We start from the raw sequence: 25270 nt of genomic DNA, 5'->3' as shown, positions 1-25270 counted from the left end.
CTCTCCGCCTTCTAACTCTGAAGTCTGCTTTCCTGGTTGCCATCACCTCTGCCAGGAGAGTGAGTGAGCTCCAGGCTCTTTCTTGTACTCCACCTTTCCTTTCTGTCTGTCCGGACAAAGTGGTGTTGCGTACTAAGCCATCTTTCCTGCCCAAGGTTGTCACGGCCTTCCACATCGGGCAGTCTATCACCTTGCCAACCTTCTTCCCGCCACCGCATCCCTCTAAAGAGGAAGAGAGGCTCCACCGTCTGGACCTAAAACGTGCACTCTCATTTTACTTGGATCGCCCAGGTTGGTATTGCTGGGGTATCTATTCTAAGGTAAGGAATCTAATACTAACGTTTCTCTTTCAGATGCACAAGTTACTACTTGTGTAACGATATATCTGTAAGAGACATTAGTTAGTATTAGATTCCTTACCGACTCACCCATCCTCCCCGTTCTGCGAACCGATATCTAAGGTTAGGGTTACCCCCTTTCAGGGCCCTAGTTTCAATGGCACCAGTGTTGGTTTTTAACATGGCTCTGCGTTTCTGGCGCGGAAAAGCTGTGTCTAAGAACTGACGTCAGCACGCGGAGGCGGCGTCTAAGTACTCCGACGACGTCATCACGGCGCCGACGTCGGACGCGGAGCGGCAGACAACGCCTACCGACGCGCAAGGGTGCTGCTACGCAAAAGTTTCCGGATCCAGTCTGACGCCTGGGGATATTCTAAGGTAAGGAATCTAATACTAATGTCTCTTACAGATATATCATTACACAAGTAGTAACTTGTGCTACACATCAGTCGGGTGTTTGAACAAGGAGAGCGGGAGGGGACTTTGTTCCCAGTGAAGAAGCAGTCAACGGCACTGGTACAATTGAGTGGACTTGCCCAGAGAGGCATCAAACGGAAGGATATAGACCTAAGCTCCACTCTTGGTTCAACATGGTGCATACAAAAGGCCCACACCCCGGCCAAACTAACCAGATGGATAAATACATCGTCCCCCTTAGGGTAGCGTAAGAGGCAGAGGACATCACTAAACAATCTGGGGCGTCTGGAGGAACAAATCAGGCCCTGGACCCCATGCTCCGGAACATCATGAAAGCAATTAAGAGACCTGAGAAATACGTTGGATCCATAAGTAGACGATGTGACTCAATAGGTAAACCTACTCGGGGAGGATTTCTGATGAATGGCGGAGAAAATGACTGGCAGAATCAAATATAGGTGGTTCGCAATCCAAAACGAAACATCTAGAAGAACAAGTGGCTAAATTCACAAAACAATAAGGAGAGGTCCTGGCAAGGCTTGAAGATCAAGAAGGGAGAGCTCAGCGGAATAATATCTGAGTGGTGGGGGTACCAGAAGGGGAGGAGGGACAATCTGCTGACTTATTCATGGAAGACCTAATACTTAACAAACTCTGCCCGTAAAGGCTCTCTAATTCTTTTCTCGGTGGAGACAACACCTAGGGGGCTGGGGACACCACTGCGCCCTGGGGCCTTCCCACAAACAATCATAGCCCATATCCTCAACTTCAGGGACCGTGACGCTATTTTACAAGCGGCCGCTAGGTGACATGGGGACCTAAAATATGAAAACGCAACAAGTAAGTTATTTCAGACTTAACTCTACAGGTTCAGCGCCAATGGGGAACCTTTGACTCTATGAAAAAGGCCCTCCAAGAGAAGAATATGAAATACATGATGATATACCCGGCCAAACTGTGGATAATCGCCAAGGGCAAATCTCACCTAATTGTGACTTCGGAGGAAGCATGGCACTGGCTGGAGGGCTGGAACATAGTGGGAAGGAGACAAAATAAAAAGAATGATTCTGGAATAGGAGATACGGCAGACTTGCAGAATGCTGGATCCTCTTCCAGCCCTCTGGACCAGAGAGGGAGACCTGAAGTGGACGGACTATGAATAATAACTGTTGCATACTGGTGCTCGCTTGGGTGAAGGGGGGGAGGTTTAGTAAGCGGGCGACATTTTATCAATGTGGTGTAAAAAGTGATGTCTGTGGTTTAGCCTCCCCTGGAGTAAAGGGGGACGGACGAGTGGCGGGCCTACACTGAAGTAAGTGTAATATTAATGTTCTACTGTATACGGTGACAAGATTTGATTTGTACATGATGGCGATGCCCTCCCACTGTTTCATGCACAAGTTTGGGCGGAAGGCACTCTGCAGGTTGGGGAATAGGGAGGTTTATAACTCACTAAGCAGGGAGGGGGGAAGTTTGCAGTTATTGAAAAGTTATATGGTTATCTCATCTGAAATGCACATCAAGGTTATCAGGGGCAGAGATATCGCCGTTTCATATGGGTCCCGCTGACGCTGTGGGGCATTAAGCTGGTTAATACATATAGAGAGGTTCAAACAAATTCACATATGGACTTGGAATGCGAATGGGCTGGGCAACAATATCAAACGTACCCTTGTCCTCCAGCATGTTAAGAAGCACTCCCGGATTTCGTTCTACTCCAGGAGGCGCACTGAGAGGCAAGTACTATAAGACACTGGACCACTTTGGATATAAACACCTGGCCCACGCGGGCTACTCCACGGACTCACAGGGGTGGACATCCTAGTCAAAACTTCACTATCATTCAGCAATGGGGATGATAGATCTTTGGAGGTTCCATAGCCCCCACCAATCTCAGTGTTTATTTGTCTCTGCCCCCCATGGCTCCCTCTCACGTGTGGACTACCTCATTGCTCGCCATGATCAGGTGCGATGTTTTACAAATGCTAGGCACTATGCACGTGGAATATCCAATCATTTGCTAGTAGTTGTCACTCTCCGAGGTCAAAATACATGTCAGCCTTTCCCAGACTAGATCCTTGGCATCTCTAAGATGAAGAGATACGAGTCAAGCTTAGAAAACCAGTGATTGGTTTCATCCACAGGTATATTCTGGGAAGCATTTAAGGCTGTGATCCGTTGCCAGGCCCAGACCCTGATTGCGGGGGAAAGGAGGGAGGCTGGGATTGAGTGTAGAACCATTGAGCAAGATATCCTGGCCCTTGAAACTGAACTGGTGAGGGATGGCGACCCAGAAGTGCGACATAGATTGTGATTGCATCAACATGATTTGCGGTCTATAGCCGATAATGCTGTTCAGTCCGAAGCCCAGGCGACACAGCACCGTCTTTATGATGTATCCGATAGGGCCTCCAAACTACTGACATGGTTAGAGAAAAGAGATAAAGACGGGACATGGGTAGTGGCAGTTAAAGACCGGTCAGGTGTGTGTAAACAATGAGTGCCAATATCCCCTTCGGTGCTCATGACGAGCTCAGCTCGTCATGAGGTACACCTCTTGTGTGCTCATGACGAGCTGAGCTCGTCATGACCACACCCATTTCTATTATGGCCCAGCACAGCAGAGGAACATCTCAAGCAGCCAAAGTGTTAAAGCTAATTCCTTTGCATCCTACTACGCCGACTTATACACTCCAATCAGCGCCAGATCAAGAACAGACTGTGATGAGTTTCAAAAAGACTTCTCCCTCTGGACCCTTCCCATTGAGATAAGGGAGACTCTGAGGGTGGATCTTACGGCTGAGGAAGTTACAGCTTTTCAATCTGGGAAGGCACTAGAGCTGAATGGGTTGCCGGTGGAGCTTTTTAAAAGTATGACTGAGACAGTCTCCTGTCCCATGCCAGAAATGTTTATGGCAGCCAAGGAACTGGGGTGAATGCCAGAGGACCAATGCACGGCCACAATTGTAGTAATCCACAAAGCAGGAAAGCCCCCGGAAAAGTGCAATTCATTCAGGCCAATTTCTCTGCTTAATGTTGAGGCAAAGGTTTTGGCAGCCAGATAGACCCCGGTCCTCTCCTCGCTGATTCATATAGACCAGTCAGGCTTTATGTCTAGCAGAAGCACCCGCCATAAGCTATGAAGACTGTACGGTGTCCTGCACTTGACAGCTCTGCCGCAGGCATCACAGTCGATGCTGTTGGCGCTGGATGTGTCAATGGCATTCAACAGCATAGAGTGTTCCTATTTGCTCTCCTGGTGAGAGAGGGCTTCGACTAGTGGTTTTGTGTGTGGATAAGGTTATTCTACCAAGAACCCCTAGAAAGAGTGAAGGTAAATGGAGCATTATCTCGTGTGTTTCCGCTGAGGCGAGGCACCAGGCAAGGATGCCAGCTGTCGCCTCTGATTTTTGTTTTAGCACTGGAACCTCTGGCGACGTGGATCAGGGCAGATCCAATGGTGTGGGGGATTCCACTGAAAGGAGGGTGGGAAGAGCGCATCTCTTTATGCTGACTATATTCTGTTGTATGTGGTAGAAGAAACACTAAATAACTATACGATAGGCCCATCACTATCACAACAAAAGACTACAGACACTATAGCGATATGCGAAATAAGTGGCGCAAGTGTGACTGAGAAAGGTCCCCCAAAAAATTTTACCTGTATGCAAGTAAATAATGGGTGTGCACAGATAATTCCCGACTATATTTCTGATGAGGGACTATATAGCGATCGACCATCACTTGATAAACGGCATAATCCCCCTAAATCGATGGTAGCTGGTAAAATCACACTAGATACAGTTTTAATTCACCCGACTCCGGCTCCTATCCCAAGAGCAACTAAGATTCAATCAAGAAAGACAATGGGGAAACCGCTGGGAGTCAAAAACAAAATACAGAAGGAAGTGGCCACCATAAGTACCCCGAGGGGGGAACAAACTTGTCCCGAATTCCCAAATGTTATGATTAACCTGCAAACCGAATTAAAAGACTTAAAAGCGTTCATGACACAATCCATCAACACCCTTGAGAGAAGGCTTGATAAAATTGAAAGAGGTTTAGATAAAATCTTAGCGGATTGCCATAAGCCCGTACAAGAATATGGTGCAGTACATCAGGTACCATTGGCCCATCAGGCGCAACAAGAAAAAGTAGCCCTAAAAATAATCCCAGCAATACCAAATAGATCCCATACATCAAGTGAACAGGGTGGGCGCCAGGTTTCCGGCCAAAATGTGACTGTGGGAATAGCCACTACAAAAGAAGCTAAGGGACATAGACCTTAAGAATTGGGTGGAGAAGGCCTTACACCTAGGGAAGATCGGCGGGGGGGAAGATTAATGGTAGCAGCTATCAACGATACTGGGTTAAGGCATAGCAAACAAACACTTAGCCTTCCACCAGCAGCTACTCCGTATACGATCATTTTAGCCAATGTCCCTCGGCTACCCCAAACAACACTGGAAACTTGGCAAGCCCTCAGAAATAAAACCTTAAACTGGTTGGGAACAAGGTCAGGCCTAACGAATGCCCTTTTTAGGGAATTCAAGATGATGAGGAGAATTGACTGGGTGGGCGACAATAGCAAACTTTATGAAGGTGATTGTATTGTTCACCGGCGCTGGTGAGGAAAATCTTAACAAGAATGCACAACTTGAACCCACCACACACCGGCATCTAAGATTACCCACTGGGCTTTTTCTATCAACCAGAAATTATAAACTTGGGTACATCTAGACATGCACAGGATGGCCCCTGTTTTAACTTACCCGTGTCAAATAGATTTGGCCTCTTAACCACTTTAGATGAGAATGACTGACAACCAACGAGTATGCACTCATTCGGGAGCAGGAATACTGCTGCTATTGAAATTATAGATGTGCTTGTCCCAAAGGCCCTGACCCTGGATGAGCGTATGGATGACAGAGTAAGCAATTTAAATACTATTGATGTTCCAGAGGGGGTCCATACAAAAAACAACGCCCAACACTTAGGGCATGTACAATTCTCTTCTGTAATGTTGCAGTAGTAAAGAGCAAAGTGACCGACACGGCCTGGCAGAATTTTATTTGTAAATTTGATGTATTTTGTCTGCAAGAGATCTGAGTCATTGATTGTGTGCGCATCAATGGATTTAAAACATACCACACCCCTGCAGTTCAATCACCTAGTGGAAGGCCAAAAGGTGGGCTATGTGTCTATATCTCAAATTTGCTTGGGGCATACACTATTGAAATGGTTAGCTCTGAAATCTATTATCAAATTGTCCTGATACATATGGATGTCAACAGTACACTGGCTGTGATCAACTTTTACAATAATGTTGAAAAAGCACAGTTGGGGGGGGGGGTATTCTAGAGAAACTTAGTGGGGACATCGCTAGCCTAAATTCTAATGGTAAACTTGAGAATTCCCATCTGGGGTGGGGACTTTAATATTAGCCTGTGCCTGCTCGCTGAAATAGGGAAGTGTGGCCTTACTTTCGATAAAGATGATCCACCGATCCACCTTCAACACACAGATAAAGGGGAACTGTTTAATGACATTATGTTTAAATATGATTTGGGATTTACTAACTGCTTATGCACACCGAAAGCGGAGTTTGGACCCACCTTCATTGGAAAAGGTGCTAAATCAACTAAAGACTTTATCATCATCCCAAATCGCTATGCAACCCTAGTAAAAGCTTATGACATCCATCAAAATGTCATGAGCGATCACCTGGCATTAAGTGTGAGCATAGCTATTCCAAATTGAGCTCCTGGTAAATCACACAATAATACCACGTGGGTTAAGAATATAGAACTTGGTAGGAAAAACGGATACACTATCCGTTGGGCAAGTCGGGATATGACGGAGTTAAGTAAAGTAATTGTCAATAAAGCACTAGATCCAATCCAAATATGCCTAAGTGATTGCCCTACCCACGAGGAAGTTCTAAACACCTTTAATAGCATCACTGAGGTGGTTAGAAATATATTGACCTCAGACAGCAAAGGCCCGCGAAACTTCAAGAAGGGCTAGTTCAATAAAGAGTGTACTAAAAGCTACTCAAACTTAAAGAAAGCCCTAAACAGAGTGGTAAGGGACAATTATGAGATTAGGGCTTGCAGGAAGGCGTATAACGTAGCCAGAAAAAATAGGATGAAAGAGCTGAAAGATAAGGCTTGGAAGAACCTCACCGAAGCAGCTGAGCGTAAAGACAGTTGGAATTTTTGGACGGCAGTAAATGCCCCATTCCTTAATAGCAAAATAGACGCACCATCAGTTGAGGTGGCCATTGAAGAAAGAGTCTGGATTGACTTTCTCACTAACGTTTACTCAATACAGAGGACAAACGAACATACAATCCAGACCTATGATATTGATGGGGCAGACCAGCCTTTTTTGCCCATCGAGTTCCACATTTCACTCCAAGATGTTAAGACCGCTGTTAATGGAAGTAAGAGTGGTAAGACTGCCGGTCCCGATGGGATACCAATCGATCTTTACAAGTCTAATCTGGAGGTTTGGGGCCCAATTTTAACTAGAGTCTTACAAGCGTGCTGCTGTAAAGGCTTTATAAGTACATGGTCCGAATCAATCATTGTCCCCATTTTTAAAAAAGGTGACCGTGAAAACCCTGCTTGCTACCGACCAATATCCTTGTTGGATTCTTTAATTAAGGTAGCGGGCAGGATTGTTTTAGACCGACTACAGGCATGGACCGAAGAAGAGGGTATTTTAAGTGATGTCCAGTATGGTTTTAGAGCTGGGGTAGGAACCAACGAGCAGATTTTAAACCTCAATATTTTAATCAGTAAATATATGCAGGCCAAAACAAGGAACCTTCATTTGGCCTTCGTAGACCTCACAGCCGCCTTTGATTGTGTAGTTCATAATAAGCTGTGGGGTGTTCTCAATGATTAAAAGGTTGACCCTGTTTTAATCTGTTTTTTAAAGCAGTTGTACTCTGGAGCCACAGCAAAAGTCTGTTATGGAATAGAGGGCGAGTGTACGGCCCCATTTAAAGTAGAACGGGGCATGAGGCAGAGGTGTGTCTTGGCACCACTCCTGTTCTCATTATACACAAATGCCTTGCAGCAGGAGTTGGTGTCACACACCAGGAATCCCCCATCAGTAAATACGCAGCCAATATCGTCCCTACTCTATGCCTATGACAAGGTACTAATGGCCCGCACCTAGATCGGTTTGCAGAGGACGCTTTCCTTTTATTCTAGTTTTATGGACAGGCTGGGTTTAAAATTGAATGCCAAGAAAAGCTTTGTCGTGTCATGCGGGAGAGGGAATATTAAGAAGATAAGCTATCAGGCAGGGGGGAATATGGTGGAAACAATTAACTTGTTTAGCTATTCGGGCGTTCTTTTTAATAGAGGCTCTTGGGCTCCAGCAGTTAAAGCTAGGAGCTTACCTTTTATGAAGTCTACTGCAGCCCTAGCAAATTTAAAAAAAAAAAATGGGAAAAGGACTCCTGAAATTTTATTAAAAATCTATCAAGCAAAATGCGTGAGCATAGCAGTGTACGGGGCTGGTATATGGGGTTTCCAAGATAGCCTATTAATCCAGCGTATTGAAAACGCTTTTTTAAGGTTTGTTCTAGCCGTCCCAACTAGTGCCCTGGTTTTTAATTGCCATTCTGAGTTAGGGCTGGTTTATATTTCTGATTTAATCAAGGCCCAACCTCTACTGCTGTGACACAGAATTTGGTTGTCAGAGAGTACGGGCCTTAACAGATGCAACGAGCCTAGATAATGCCCACAAAATCTTTATGGCTAAAATATATTAAAAATGTTATACAGGACATTGGTCACCCGGAATACTATACTTCTCCAGACAATATGAGGTCTCTCAATCGCAAGGAGTTTAAAAAGGTGTGCATGACTCACCTGGAAGAAACTAGGTTAACCCTCGAGATTGATAAACCCATGGTGGCCAAACACCAAATTATCACCATCACATGTGATATCCAACCTTACCTGCTACATGTAATGGACGGGTATGACTGATATCTATTGACTAGATTTGATTTTCCTCCCTGTCATTAACGATTGGTCAAGGGAACCTCGTTGCTGCCCTTGCAACAACATTTCCCTGCAGAGCACCATACACGCAATTTTGTCTTTTAAGTACTACAGTAGCGAAAGGCGGAGATGGATAATACCCCTATTAAAACAGGGAGGATGGAGGAAATGTCGCCCAGCCTTTATGCACTTAGAGATGCTGGGAAATTTTTACTGTATTTGCTCAATGTTGGGCTATTTAAAGGATGTGTTGAGGGTCAGGAAATCTTTAAATAACTGAATCAATGGATATGAAATGTGATGGCCCTTTGAAGTGTTAAATGGATTTATTAGGATTGCGTCAGGAAATTAGAAAAATTTTGCATTGCACACTATGAATTTTTGGGCGATTACCAGTGATAACTGTGTTAATTATTTTTTTTGTTTTAATTATGATGATGTACTTACCTTTTATTTGTATGCTTTAATGAGTTTAGTGTTTAAAATCGAATAAAGCTTGTTTCTGATTATGTTGTATGCATCCCGACCATACTTTTCATCTGAAAGAGACACGTTAGTGATAGATTCCTTACCTTGGAACATCCCCAGGCATCAGACTGGATCCGGAAAGTTTTTCTGCCTAGTAGTACCTCTGCGCGCCAGTAGGTGGCATTGTGCGGCTCCGCATCAGTCACTGGCGTCGTAGGCGTCGAGATGGCATCACAGAGAGTACTTTGGCACCACCCATGCGCGCTGGCGTTAGTTCTTTCTTTTTCCGCGCTGAAAGCGCAGATGTGGATTGAGCACATACCTCGGTCATTTTTTGGCCACTTTTGAGACTTTATTTGTCTCCGCAAATTGTCTCCTGGTGCACGTAGGGATGCCAGGCTTCAAGTCTTGTGGGTCGTGCCACCTCAATATGTCGATGGCGGACCTCCATGATGTCTGCCTCAACTGCCTGGAGACCAACCATGACTCCTGGATTTGTCGAGCCATGGCCCCGACGGCGGTCCGGCACTCCTCTCACTGCCGCTCAGGGTCTAGAGGCTGTTCGCGGGACCGCTCCCAGGACCGAAACCGTCGCTCTTCGTGCTCTAAGTCCTCGCCTTCAGACTCCGGTAAGCAATGCCATAAGAAGAAGTCAAAGAAGCGTCCTCACTCTCTGACATCCCACCGTTGCTCCTCTAAGGGGGACAGGCACTACGCCCCTGCGGCTCCTCCAGAGCCTGGGAGTCTCACGGCCTACCCACCATACCCAGGTTCGTCGGCAACTCCCGAGCAGATGCAAGAATTTCTTGCTGCCATGGACCACCTTTTTAGGCCTCGGGCTCCCGCTGGCGCCTGCTGGGTCCCGTGTCCAGATCCTGTTTGCATGGCAACGCCGGCCCCGGAACCACTGGATCCAGTGCCCTTGGCTCCAGACACGGCACCACAAGGTGCAGCGCTGCTGGCTCCGCCCCAGTGCTGCCCTTGGCTTCGGCCCCTGCGCCGCCCCAGGCGCCGCACTGGGTGTCGTTTAAGCCGCCCCTGCCCCCGTTCCCAGACCATTTTGTTCCGGCCTGGGATCCGCATTGGGATGCGGCCCCAGCGGTGCCCTGGCTCGCACCATTACCGCTGACCCCCCCCCTCTCCGGCTCCGGTCCTGCCGCCATGACCTGCTTCTTCAACCCTGGAGCCAGACGAGGACTGGGATGGCTCAGAGGACCCCTTTCCGCGGCAATGTGACTCCGAGTAGGATTGAGTGGATGACCTTCAAGATGCAGGGGAACTTGATGTGTCATCTGACCCGAGATTTGCCTCTCCTCTGCCTACTATGGAGGAGGGTGCTTCTTACACTATGGTGTTACGTCGGGCTGCGGAGGCTCTTCATCTCGACCTCCCTACGGTGGCCCTTAAAACCAACCTCCTTACGGAGGTGCTCCAGACGGCGTCTACGTCGTTGGAGCCCCTGCTCCCTTTCAATGAGGCCCTCACCAAAGTCCTCTTTGGCACTTGGTTGCAGCTGGCCTCGGGGGCGCCAGTGAATAAGAACGTCGATAGGCGACATCGCCCAGCGCCTGGTGATCCTGCCTTCTTGACCACTCACCCCATGCCTGAGAGCCTGGTCATTCAGGCCTCGATGTCGCAGAGTGCCTTTCCCACGGCTCCACCAGATAAGGACTCTAAGCGGCTGGACCAATATGGCAAGAGGTTGTTCTCCTCAGCCAGCTTGGGGTTGCGGTCGGTTAACACTGCCTGCTTATTGGGCCGTTACTCCCACCCGGTGTGGGATTCGGTAACCGAGGTCTTGCCTCAGTGTTCTAAAGAGGTCAGGTTGTCCTTTCCTGAGCGGTTGGGGAGGGCACGGATGCGGCGAAGTTTGCCATCAGGTGTGGTCTGGACACCGCTGATTCGCTGGGCAGGGCGATTTCCACGACTGTGGCGTTGAGGCGCCATGCCTGGTTGCGCTCTACTGGGTTTTCGCCCGATGTCCAGAGCTTGCTCATGGACATGCCGTTTGATGGCTCCCGCCTCTTTGGTGATAAGGCTGACAATGCCCTGGAGTGCTTTAAAGACTTGCGGGCCACGGCCAAGTCTTTGAGTCTTTCCACGAAGAGCCCTACAACGTCTGGGTTTCGTTCCTTTCGTAGCCAGGGTAAGAACACCCAAGCACGTTCCTCCACTAAGCCTGTGCAGATCCAGCCCCAGCATGGCCGCGGATGTGGCTCCACAGGGGCGGTTCTGGTAACCAGTGAGCGGGTCAGTCCACGTCCACCCCGCTGCTTCCACCTCTAAGCCTTCCTAATCCGAACTTCAGGGGGGGTTCCTCAGGGCTCTTGTCTGAGCCCCACCCTTTTCAACATATATATGGCCCCTCTGGCCCAGATTGTGGAACAGCTGGGTTTTGAAATCGTTTCATACGCCAATGACACTCAGCTGTTGTTCACGATCGGGAAATGCCCAGAGCAAGAAAAAATACGCTTTGCTAATGGCATGAGGCTGATTTCAGACTGGTTCACGACAAATCATCTTCAATTGAACCCAGGGAAGACTGAAATTATGATGATGGGGAAAGCCCCAGACATCTGGACGGATGACTGGTGGCCTGACCAACTGGGCTCTGCCCCCTCCCCTAAACTTTCTATAAAGAATTTAGGAATAAAAATTGACCGCTCCCTGTCAATGAAAGATCATATCGCGACAACGACCAGCACATGCTTTTATGGTCTCTGACTTCTTCGGAAAATACTTCCGTATATACCCATCTCCCATCGCAAGATGCTAGTACAAGCTATGATAACTAGCCGGTTGGATTACGGAAACGCCCTGCTGGCAGAAGCGGGGGAGACTCTTCTGGCGAAACTGCAAATTGTCCAGAATACAGCCGCTAGAATTATTTTAAATCGCCTAGCTGGCTCGCCATCAGTTCCGCTGCTCAGAGAACTGAACTGGCTTAGTGTTAAAAAGAGATCCTTCTTTAAGGTCTGTTGCCTAACCCATAATTCCCTTAATGACAAAGGACCTCGTTATCTACAACATAAACTGGTTAAATATAGTCCCAGTAGGACACTTAGATCGACTTTTCTGCACTTGTTACGAGTTCCCCGAATCCGGCTGACTCGGACTGGAGGGAGAGCCTTCTCCTATTTGGCTCCCAGGTATTGGAATCGGCTCCCCCTGGCTCTATGATCCATTCCGCATTATGGCACCTTCAGGAAACACTTGAAGACATTTCTGTTTTAAAATCCTATTTATAATCTTCCGACAGCAAGTAGCCCAGTCTCTAGCCAGCGCCAAGATGCCCCAGGGTGAGCTGCGTGCTCTATGAATTACAAATATATACATACATACAGGGAGCACCCCACGCCGGTGGGTGACAGGGTACGACACCACCTCCACCACTGGTGCGAAATTACCTCGGACAAGTGGGTGCTGCAGATAATCTGCCATGGTTACTCGCTCCCCTTTCTGTCATCCCCTCCGGCCATGCCACCTCGGTACCACAGCATGTCGGGGGATCATTTGGCTCTTCTCCGTCAGGAAGTCACGGTCCTCTTGGCCAAGGGGGCCATCAAGCGACTTCCCGGCCAGGAAGTAGGGAGTTGTTGTTAGTCCCACTCCTTCCTGGCCCCCAAGAAGGACAAGGGGGGCCTGCGCCCCATCTTGGACCTCCAGGGCGTAAATCGATTCCTCCGGAAGGAGAAATTCAAGATGCGGACTCTGGCTCAGGTCCTGTCTGCCCTGGAGACTGGATGTTAGCGTTAGACTTGCAGGACGCTTATTTTCACATCCTTGTCCTGCCGACGCTACCTGCGGATCACGGTAGGCCAGGAGCATTTTCAGTTTACCGTGCTCCCCTTCGGTCTTACCAGTGACCCTCGGGTGTTCACAAAGGTGATGGCGGTGGTCGCAGCTCATCTGCGCAGGTCGGGATGTCAGTCTTCCCCTACCTCGATGACTGGCTGTTAAAGGCGGGCTTGCCCCAGGCAGTCGTCACCCACCTCCAGACTATGGCCGACCTCCTGCATTTGCTGGGGTTCTCCATCAACGTGCCGAAGTCGCACCTGAGCCCCTCTCAGAAACTCCCTTTCATCGGAGCAGTTCTGGATTCGACGCGGTTTCAGATTTATCCTCCCGAGCACCGAGTCCGGGATATTCAAGCCATGATTCCACTCTTTCAGCCTCTATCCCAGGTTTCAGTCAGGATGACCCGCTGGCTTCTTGGCCTGATGGCCTCCTGCATCCTGCTGGTAACATATGCAAGGTGGCATAGGCAGGCTCTGCAGTGGGACCTGAAGTTCCAGTGGGCACAACATCAGGGCAACCTGTCCGATCACGCCCTGGTCTAGGAGGGCACTGTGCGACAGTTGCAGTAGTGGCTCACAAATCGCGATTGGGTCAGTGGCAGATCCCTTTCCCTTCCCCAACCGGAGCACACAGTGGTGACGGATGCGTCCCTCCTGGGATGGGGCGGCAACATGGGAGAGGCGGAGATCAGAGGCCTCTGGTCTCCGGCGGAGTCCCGGCTCCATATCAACCTTCTGGAGCTGCGGGCGATCCGGCTTGCACTGAAGGCATTCCTTCCCTCTGTCTGGGGAAGTGTAGTGCAGGTGTTCACGGACAACACCACCGCCATGTGGTATTGCAACAATAAAGGCGGGTGGGGTCCTGGGCCTATGTCAGGAGGCTCTGCACCTCTGGATAGGGCTGGAACATCACAGCATTACCTTGGTGGTTCAACACCTGGCAGGTTCTCAGAATTCCAGGGCGGATGAACTCAGCCGCCGGTGCTTGATGAATCACGAATGGCATCTGCACTCGGACGTGGCGCAAGGTCTCTTTCAGCAGTGGTGGAGAGCCTTGGTTAGACTCCTTCGCCACCGAAGAGAACGCGCAATGTCATCACTTCTGCGCGTTGGAATTGGAAAGTGCTGAAGAATATCAGGTGCGACCGGGCCCAAGTGATTCTTGTGGCTCCGGACTGGGCTCGAAGAGTTTGGTATCCCGAGCTACTCAGTTTGAGCATCGATTCCCCGATCCGTCTGCCTCTTCGGGAGGATCGCAGCAGCAGGGGACGGTCCAATACCGAACCTGTCCAGCCTCCACCTCCATGCTTGGAGATTAAGCGGCGACAGTTGACCCCTTTCGATCTTCCTCCCGAAGTGTGTGATGTCATTCTGATAGCCAGGCGTCCCTCCACTAAAACGGTGTACACCTGTAGGTGGAACAGATTTGTGGCATGGTGCACAGCTGTGGATCCCCTTTCTGTCCCTCTTTCTGAGGTTCTTCTGTTCCTTCTCTCTTTGGCCCAGCAGGGCTCTGCTCTGGGCACTATCAAAGGTTATCTTTCGGCCATCTCCGCCTTTCTATGGCTCACAGATCATCCTTCTCTTTTTAAGTCCCCGGTTGTTAACCGTTTTCTTAAAGGCATTACGCATACGTTTCCACCCGTACTTTTCATAATGCCTCAGTGGGACTTGAATCTTGTCTTGACTTTTCTGATGTGCGCTCCCTTTGAGCCTCTTCATATCTGTCCCTTGCGTCTTCTTACTCTCAAGACGGCTTTCCTGGTAGCTATCACCTCTGCCAGAAGAGTGAGTTAACGCCAGGCTCTTTCTCTCAAACCCCCTTTCCTTTCTGTTCCTGACTTGACAGTCCGGTCCGGAGAGACGGCTTCTTTGGCCATTCTGTGCTCCGTGACTTTCTGGTGTAATTCTGTTCGCAGACCCACCACTGGGATTGGTATTGCTGGGGTATCTGTTCTAAGGTAAGGAATCTATCACTAATGTGTCTCTTTCAGATGCACAAGTTACGTTACTTACTGGTGTAACGATATATCTGTAAGAGACATTAGTTAGTGATAGATTCCTTACCGCCCCGCCTATCCTTCCCGTTCTGCGAACTGATTACTAGGGTTAAGGTCATCCCTTTCAGGGCCCTAGTTTTATGCACCAATTGTCAGTATCTTGCATGGCTCTGCATTTCGGCGCGGAATAGTTGTGTACAGAACTGACGTCAGCGCGCATGGGTTGCGCCTAAGTACTCTCCGTGACGCCATCTCGGCACCTACGATGCCAGTGACGGACGCAGAGCCGTAGGACACCACCTACTGGCGCGTTAGAGTATTTGTTAAGGGTTGCGCCGACAACAGTTGGCACACATCCTTTTGCATGGACTCAGCTTTTTTTTTTCTTTTTTACAGAGTTTAAATAGCGCAAACTTGACCCGAAGGTATTGGGTATCAGAGCGCTTTACACGAGCAACTGTTGCGTTACATGCGGACACATTCATTTTTGTTAGGCATGGGGAGATTAAGAGATTTGCCAGACTCACAGGAGGTTGCGCGTCCTTGCCGAGACTCGAACCCGGTTCCCCAGATTTGAGGTCGACAGCCCTAGCCGTTAGGCCAACTCCTCTCCCCGATGCAATAGAGAATATGCTCTCTGCATAGATGCACACATGGCATAAACAGAGGGTCCTTTTAATCAGTCTGTACTACCAAACTGTGCTGGATCTAGGAATATGTCTCAGAAGTAGGGTACCCCCACTCTAGTGCCCATTTACTTTGAAGATCCTGCCAGAGCTTGGAAGGACTTGCAATGGGATACATCAGGATGAGCTGTGTTGCGTTGGACCGGAGTTGATGGTGGCTGTGAGAAGATGCACTTATGTTGAAGAAGCCTTTTATGTCCCTGTGGCTTTCAACAGAGGGCCTGTCAACTGGCTCTTGGAGGGTTACTGGGGATCTGGGTCATCACAGGCAGGTGGGATTCTTCAGCAGAGCAGCCCACAGCAGCAGAAGAGTCCTGGTGCAGCAACAGCAGGCCTTGGCAGCAAAGCAGTCCTTGGTCAGCAGGACAGACTTCACAGCTGGGCAGTCAATTTTTCTGGCAGAGTCTACAGGTCCAAAAGTGATTTGAAAAGTTGGGTGCAGCAAAAGCAGTCCTTGGCAGCAAGGCAATCCTTGGTCGGCAAGCAGGACAGATTTCACAGCTGGGCAGTCCATTTGTCTGGCTACAGGTCTAAAAGTGATTTGAAAAGTTGGGTCTGAGGGTCCATTATTTACCCTTGGTGCCAGCTGTGAATTAAGAGAAGTTTCTGGAGATTTTCACCCCCAGAGTTGTTTGGAATTTCCTGCTTCCCAGTCCTGGCCCCAGTTTGTCTGGGGACACAAAAGACTAGTGTGAACCCCATGGTGAGTGTGCGGAGGCGGAGCCTTTGTGATGTACAAGTGTGTTAGAGGGGTGAACACTACCATGTGTTACCCAGCTCTCATTATATTTCCTCTTGTGATTTTAATTTACATAGAACAATCCACTACCCTCAATGGTATTGTTTCCCGATTGCGTTACCCATTCTCCTCATATCGTTTTGACTCAAGGTCTTCGATCAGAAGATTTGTGGAGGACCGTTCGGCCTACCCGAATTGGGCCCGCTAAAAGTCGATGGAACGGACTCCATGTAAATTCTGTCCCAGGTGTTGCGCTAAGTTTCCGTGCAACGACTTGCACGAAGTGTGCAATCTGTGCCTATCCCCGGAACATAACGAACAAGACTGTGACGCATGCTAATCGTTTCGATCTAAGAAGACGCTCTGTGATGGTCGGGCGCAATGTCACGAAATGCATCAGCAAAGTGGCTCCTCACCAGACATCTGCCGAGAAGATTCCGACCAGGAAGAATTCCACCCACAAGGAGCCGGAGAAGAGGGGGAACACATCCATGTGTCCAAAGCCGACTCCGACACGGAAGAGCAAGTGACACCTGGTAAGCATACAGTGAGTACTGACACTCCATTACCCCAATACTTACTGAAGAAAAAGGCTCCGGCCCTTCCTTTGCCCTCGGGCCAAGGTTGGCACAGAGAAAACGTTTTGGACACCAAATCAAAGCCTTCCAGCTCGGGATCGCAACCGAACCCAAAGCCTTTGGCATTGAAATCCAAACATGTTCTGGTGACCATCCCCTCGTTACCGAACAATAAACCTTCGGCGCCGAAGCCTTCGACCCCAAGAAAATACGGCGCCCAAAGGAAAAACACCTCTTCCATCTAAAGAGCCTTATTTCTATGTTCTGCCTGCTAACATGGATCCAAAACAAAAGGAACTGGTTATTCATCCAGATACTGGGCATATTCATGCAAAATTACCAGAGAAAAGGAAAATGGGCTAACAAGAGGAGAGGACTACCACATGTCTCTAAAATGCAAGTACTAACCCATCTCCTCCTATTACACCTCCTTCACCCATTGACCCAAATGTACTCATTACACCCACAAACTCCCCACAACCAGAATCCCCTGATCCACAAGATGAAGGGGATGGGGATAAAGATAGGCCACCAGACATTGTTAATGACCCCTGGGAGGATTATAATTCAGATCCCAACACCGATAACGATCCGGATCTATACTCCTCCAGACCCTCCCCACCTGATGATAACATAGGGTACATAGAGCTACTTAATAGGGCTGCTCAGTACCATGGGGTAGAATTATATAAGGAGGCTCTTGAAAAGGATGTTCCATTCGAGACCTTGAGTTCTTCTCAAAGATCAACACAAACACTGCTTAAGCTCAAAGGAATGCTTAAAGCACGCAGATGAGATTTTAAAAGACCTTTGGCAGATTTACAAGCTCCTTGCGCTACCAGTATGTCACTTTTTGTGACGCACTGGCAGCGCAATACACTGCAGCATGTTTACAAGGATAGGAAAAGCCACCCTGCATGGCTTTTCCTGTCCTTGTAAATATGGCCCCTTAACACTCAGCACTTTGGTGAAAGGGGCGTTCCATGGCTGTTGCTGTGGGTGTTCCCACGCAATACCCATAGAACGAGTCATATTTCCAGATTTACGAGGAATCTTGAATTTAAATGTGGTTGAATGCTATGCCTCCCCAGGGGAGCCGTCGGGAGGCACAACGAGGAGAAATGTTTTCATTTCTCCTTGTTTTTGTTTCCTGTTTCTATGCGTGCTGCATTCTGCAGCACACATAGAAAGAGGAAATCACCTCTAATGATTGTTTTTGTTCGGGAAGGGTTCCCTTCCTGCACAATAACAATCATTGAAAGAATGCTGTTTTTCAAATTCTATGTGTGCTAATGCAGCACACATCTAAGTTGAAAAACGGCATTTCAGTTTTTGGGCAGGAAGGGAACTCTTCCTGAACAAAAACAATCTCTCCACGACACAGGCCATGGTGCAAGGGTGCCTGCGTCGGCACATGGCTGCAGTTTGTGCGCCAGCGCAGGGGGAAGCACAGAGATGCAATATTTTGTTGCACTAACGCAACATGGCGCAGCAAAATGACTTGCTGCACTGGGCTGCTTTCGTTTATTGTAAATCTGCCCCCCTGTGCGGACAAGCTTTGTCACACCCAGAATAGATAAAAAATGCAAGCCAGAGCCTACTGACCCCATGCAGGCAACACATTAGAGCAGACCTCCACGTACAAATACTTGGGAGTTGTAGTCGATGCTAGGTGGTCGCTGAAAGATCATCAGTCTTACAGAGAGGGGGCGCAGGCTACCAAACTACGCTTCGCCCTAAACTTGTTAAAAAGAAAAATGAATTGTCCATCCAATTCGCATTTGTTGAAGATAATATCTGCAAAATTTCTCCCATCTCTCACGTATGGATCGGAGTAGTACAAGGGAAAAGATGCTAACTTTTTGAACACACAACAATCAGAGTTGTTCAAATACATCTTTCATATTCCGAGGTTCGTATCTCGATCCCAGATCCGCTTGGAATTCGGTCTACTAAACCAGCACCAAATCAGACAAGCAGCCATATTAAAACATGCTGGAAATTAAGAGCTGCTGAAGAGGACACCCTTATGGGCCATTGTTGGACTGAGATAAATAACCAGAAAAAGACAAAAAACTCATGGAAAATGGTATGGGAGAACACCGTCTCGAGCCTTAATATGGAAAAGGCATGGAACACAAATCAATCATTTGTGGCGTTCAAAAAAGAGACTAACGCAGCAGCAAAGCAAATATCATGGACAGCAGATAAAGCTGCCACAGCAAATAAAAAACATGGATGGACTGTGTTGGCCACATATGGGAGCCGGAGCCACAACCATATTTAGTCAACCATATATCCCCAGCTGCTCAAAAAATACTTTTAAAATTACGGCTGGGAACCACCATATTAAAAAATCACACACCTGTATGGAAGCAAACATGGCCGACACCCTTCTGTAGACTATGTGGGGAAATGGAAGAATCCTTGATGCACATATTGTGTATTTGCCCATCTTTAACAAATGTAAGACGTTATTACCTACTTCATGTTTTTCGACTTTCTCAAATTAGATCATGCCGCCCAGCCGTTATGCTGGCCCTGAACAGCTACTAACTGCAGACAGCTTGTAGGGCCGCTAGATTTTGCCAAAAGGCACTTCAGCTAATCATGAACACTGAGGTAAAGGACGGCAAAGGTCTGAATCCGACTGTGCGAAGTGCAAGTACAACCGCAAAATCACTATGTAAACAGACATTTTAGAAAGTTTCTCTATTTTAATGTATCTCTAGTTTGTACTCTTCAATTTTAAAGTACAAGTTGCTTCTTTTATATGAACAATATTGTAAATGTTTTAATTAACTATATACAATAAAAATTTACTTACTTACTTACTGACCCCACCTACATCAAGGGTCAAGTTTCATTAGACTCCCTGGTACTCTCTAACGCTCGCAAAAGAGCAAACTACAAGAGATGCCCCTCCTCCTGATAATGAGTCTAAACTGATAGACGCCCCAGGCAAAAGAATAGCGGCGCAAGCAGCCAATCACTGGGGAATTACGAATGCACAAGCTCTTCTAGCTCGCTATGACACAGCTCATTATGATGAGATAGAAAAATTAATTCCGTTTTTACCTGATGAACGTAAAACTAAAGCCACTGATCTAATTCAAGAGCAGAAATTAATTTTCAATACATCTATTAAATGCGCTTTAGACGCAGCTGACATCACAGCTCGCGCAGTCAACACCAGCGTATTGCTACACGGACACACTTGGGTCAGAATTTCTGGGTTTAAACCCGAGATCCAAGCCTCTATTCTAAATCAACCTTTTGATTAGGAGCACCTCTTCGGTCTACAGTTGGAACTTCTTTAGAAAATATGAAGAAAGATACAGAGGTCGCTAAATCCATGGGGTCTTTGCCACCGCCTTCTAATCGGGGCTCCTTTTACAAGGCGGGGGGCTCCAAGAACACCTCATCAGAAAATCCCTCCTCATCTTATAAGGGCAATTTTCAATCGCCCTCGTCAAGAGGTTACTTGAGAGGAGAATTTAGAGGGAATACCGGCAAGGGAAGAGGCAGAGGCAACTCAACACACACTTCCCCTGCAAACAATAAACTGTGACTTCCTTCCTCTACCCCCTGATCATTCCAGTCCTGTCAGGGTAGTCTCCCAATTTCTACCCATCTGGAATACAATCACCTCAGACAGATGAGTTCTACAGATTATCCAATATGGTTATTGCTTGGAACTTACCGACACTCCCCCAAGCATTCCGCCAAGATTACACACAATGGCACAAGAACATTAAAACCTTCTCAAACAAGAAGTTCTCTCTCTATTAGAAAAAGGAGCTTTAGAACCAGTCTCATTACAATATCAAGGGGCCGGTGTATACTCTCTATACGTCTTAATTCCCCAAAAAGACGGCTCTCACAGTCCTATACCAGACCTTCGAGATCTGAATCTATACATCCAATCCAATCATTTTCACATGGTGAACTCCAACAAGTGCTCAGGCTCCTTCAGCAAGGTGACTTTCTGTCCACTTTAGGTTTAAAGGATGCCTACTTCCACAGGTTTGTGGTAGCGCGACAACATTACCAATTCAAAGTGCTCCCATTCGGAGTCACTACTGCTCCCAGAGCATTCGCCAACTGCCTGGTAGTAGTCGCAACTCATCTACGAAGGCAACATTTTCAAGTCTTCCCATACTTAGACGACTAGCTCATAAAAGCCAGCTCACAAGCAAACTGTCTACAACACACTTACAAAACAGTGCAGCTGCTCCATGATCTTGGTTTCACAGTAAATCTGTCCAAGTCCCATCTCCAACCCTCCAACACACAAATGTACTTGGGAGCCGCTCTCAATACACAAAAGGCTGTGACCTGTCCCAATCCGGTCAGAATATGCAACATTCAAACTCTAGTTTCCCAGTTCCAGCCTCAACACTCATTGCCAGCTCGGGTGTTCATGCAGTTACTAGGAATGATGCCGTCCTGCATCCTAATAGTCCCCTATGCAAGACTTCAAATGTGTCCCCTTCAAGAATGCTTAGCACGTCAGTGGAATCAGTCTCAGGGTCAGTTATCTGATCTAGTGTTGGTGGAAGGCCGCACTCATCGCTCTCTGCAGTGGTGGAATCCACAAAACCTTTCTAAAGGGCGGCCCTTCATCGACCTGGTTCCACAGATAGTGCTAACAGCAGACACATCACTCTCTGAATGTGGAGCTCATTTCCAAACTCTCACAATTCAGGGCATGTGGAGCCTGCAGCAAAAGCAGCTTCACATAAATCATCCAGAGCTTCTAGCAGTATTTCTAGCGCTCCAAGCCTTTCAAGTTCACCTTGTAGCCAAGGCTGTCCTGATATGCACAGGTAACATGACAGCCATGTATTATATACAGAAACAGGGGGGGGCACCCTCTCTCCAGCTGTCACAACTTGCACAGATCATCTGGAGGTGGGACATACGTCACAAAATATATCTCCTCGCAGAACACCTTCCCTGAGTAGACAATCAGATCACAGATCTGCTCAGCAGACAGAGACAACAGATTCACGAGTGGGAACTCCACCCTCAAGTTCTCCTTCCGTTCTTTCAGATGTGGGGCTTCCCAGAAATAGATCTGTTCGCCACACACCAAAATGCAAAATGTCCAAGCTTCACCTCCAGGTATCCACACCCATTGTCCAAAAGCAATGCACTATGGATGAACTGGTCAGGGATATTTGTGTACGCTTTTCCGCCTCTCCCACTCATTCCACTAGTGGTTCGGAAGCTCAGGCAGGCGTCCCTGACACTAAGCCTAGTAGCTCCCACATGGGCTTGTCAACCATGGTTCACCACCCTGTTGGAGCTCTCACTAGTTCCTCATCAAAAACGACATCTCGCATCCGATCTCCTCATGCAGAGCTGTGGAGAGATAAAACACCCAGATCCCGGTAATCTCGACCTTGCAATCTGGCACCTGAAGTCATAGAGTTTGGCTTCCTCAATCTTTCGCCAGACTGCATGAACATTATCAAAGAGGCTAGACGTCCTACTACAAGGGCTTGCTATGCAACAAGGTGAAAGCAGTTTGTTATTTATTGAAATAACCAAATCAACCCACTTGATGCTTCAATGCAGAGCATCATTTGCTATTTACTGCATTTACAACCTTCAAACTTATCATACTCATCCATACGCTTACATTTCGCTGCAATAGCTACATACCTTCAAAATATGCAACATCTGTCTTTTTTCAGAGTGCCTGTTATTAATGCATTTATGGAAGGACTCAAAAGAGTTATTCCCCCAAGACTTCCACCATTCCCAGTATTGTCACTTGGAAAATTGTTTCCCTCATTGCTATTACATCACTGAGGAGAGTGGGTGAGCTTCAGGCACTAACCATAGAAGAACCTTTTTACAAGTACAGCAAAACAAAGTGGTTCTTCGGACTAAACCTACATTTCTACACAAAGTAATTTCTGCCTTCCATATCAACAAATCTGTAGAGTTGCCTGTGTTCTTCCCTCAACCAGATTCAGTGGCAGGACGTGCTCTACACACCTTAGACGTTAAAAGGACATTACTCTATTATATAGAAAGGACAAAACCTTTCCGTAAGACTAAACAACTCTTTTTTGCTTTTGCTTCACCTCATAAAGGCAATCCCATTTCAAAATCAGGTATTGTACAGTGTATAGTCAAATGCATTCAAACATGCTATGCAAAAGCAAAAAGAACATTAACAGTTCCCCTAGAGCGCATTCCACTCACAAACAAGGGGCTTCTATGGCTTTCTTAAGAAACATCCCCATAGATGACATCTGCAAGGCCGTAACATGGTCTACACCTCACACGTTCACAAAACAATATTGTGTAGATGTGTTAGCAAGACAGCAAGCTAATGTAGGCGGGCAGTTCTATGTACACTATTTCAAACCGCTGCAACAGCTGAAGGTTAGCCACCACTTTGAGAGATTACTTCTGTATAGTCTATGCAAAGCATGTGATCTACAGCTCACATGCCTCGGAAAATGCTACTTACCCTGTATGCATCTATACTTAGCATGTAGAGCTGTAGATTCACATGCTCCATCCTGCCTCCCTGGGTACCTATACCTGTTGCAGTAATATTCTACTTGGATACATACACATGGACATCTCTATTCTACTACTCTTACTAACTCCATTATCACCCTCTGCTGGAAAAAAAATATATAACAATGAAGTCGATGCCCATGCGCAGTATCACTGAAAAGAGGAGTCACCTACCCCGTGACTGGCAAACATCCGGACCCAACACTAAATGGCAGGCTATGCAAAGCATGTGAATCTACAGCTCTACATGCCAAGAACAGATGCATACTGGCTAAGTAGCATTTTCTTTTCATTGTGGCAGGCCTAGCTGTCTGATTTAGAAAACCAGAGTACAGACTAAAGTAGTAATACTGTATCTCGGGATTGGAACCAGCTAGAACCATATTTAAACCACTATTTTGAATAGTTATTAAAATGCAACATAATGCACTGGTGAAGTCAAATTTGTAATAAATATTAAGGAAAAGTAACTGTTACCCTTTACCTACCTGGACTATCATAAGCCTCTGCCAGCTCTTGGCCTGTGCTCAACCTTCAAAATGTGTGAACGAGGTGTGAATTGCCTTCCATGAGCAAACAATAGGATGACCTGAATGGGGAGAGATGACTCCCCTAAGCTCAACAGAATGCATTGTGGGGGCTGTAGGGACCGTTTATGACATTAAAGTGCCAAATCCTGCTTCTCAGGTCTGTTGAGCCACATGTAACATTTTGCCATATTTGAAAGGGAAAGAGCAAAATGCCAGAACAATTCTTGTGTATCCATAGTCTAGTTGCTGAAGGACCCTGCTTTTTTTTCTACCAGACTTCTGTCTCTGGGCTTGTTGTGGATATACTACCTGCTTCAAACTGGATTTTACAGTTAAATGGGGGAGAAAACGGGTGATTTATCTATGACACTCCCACACATATTCCCAGCCGTCAAGACCCAAGATTAGTGTGGCTACAGAATTTCGCCATCTTGGAAATGCCCTAATACATGGCACTTTGGGATTGTTTGCAATATGTCAAACATGAACTAATGAAAAAGTGAGTAGGATGTGCTATTTTACCCATTGTTGGTGAGTGCCCAGGAGTCACACCTCCAGGCACCCACTTCAGAATACTTCTGGATCTGCGGAAGAACAAAAAGTGGACTAGATCTGCTGTCTGTGACCTTAGAGGAGCTCTGAAGGGCTAGACCTGCTCCCCCTTCTGCCTAGGACGAAGAAGTGAACTCCAAAGTTCTGACCTCCTGTGGGGCCTACGGGGGCATCAGAAGTTGCAAGGGACCTTTTCCATAAAGTGACTAGCGGCAACTGGACTTGGACTGAACTTTGTTGTTGGTCTCTGCCTAACACCCTGTGAGTCTCCAGGTGCCTTCCCTGCGGTCTTTTGGGGGGGACGGGGTGGGGGAAGGGGGGGCGCTCTAAAAGAGTACTCCTGTGGTTGTTTGGGCACTAGAAGAAAGTTTGGAACATTTAAAAATGTTTCCTCTAGACTAGTGGCACTTAGAAACTTTTCAAAGTTTCAGACTTCTAGACTTTCACCAGACCAATCCACTTGGTGTATTTGACCCAAGCTGCGTTGCGGTCAACCTAAAATTGCACCCTGGTCTACCAAAGCATTGATTATCATTGGCACTCTACTTTTTCTTGGTGATATTTGTACTTAAAACTTTTAAAATTCATATCTTTGGTT

At 47.3% G+C, this 25270-nt stretch overlaps 1 protein-coding gene across 1 annotated transcript in view; it reads right to left on the bottom strand.

The window, feature by feature from the left end:
• The window catches only part of RIMBP2 (RIMS binding protein 2), a 1305415-nt gene that overhangs the window by 82177 nt on the left and 1197968 nt on the right, over nt 1-25270 (bottom strand). The window lies entirely within an intron of this gene.

This window comes from Lissotriton helveticus, chromosome 11 (assembly GCF_964261635.1).
Source record: "Lissotriton helveticus chromosome 11, aLisHel1.1, whole genome shotgun sequence".
Classification (NCBI taxonomy): Eukaryota; Metazoa; Chordata; class Amphibia; order Caudata; family Salamandridae; genus Lissotriton; species Lissotriton helveticus.
The sequence above is the reverse complement of the archived record's forward strand: the minus strand, read 5'-3'. Positions and strand labels throughout refer to the sequence as shown.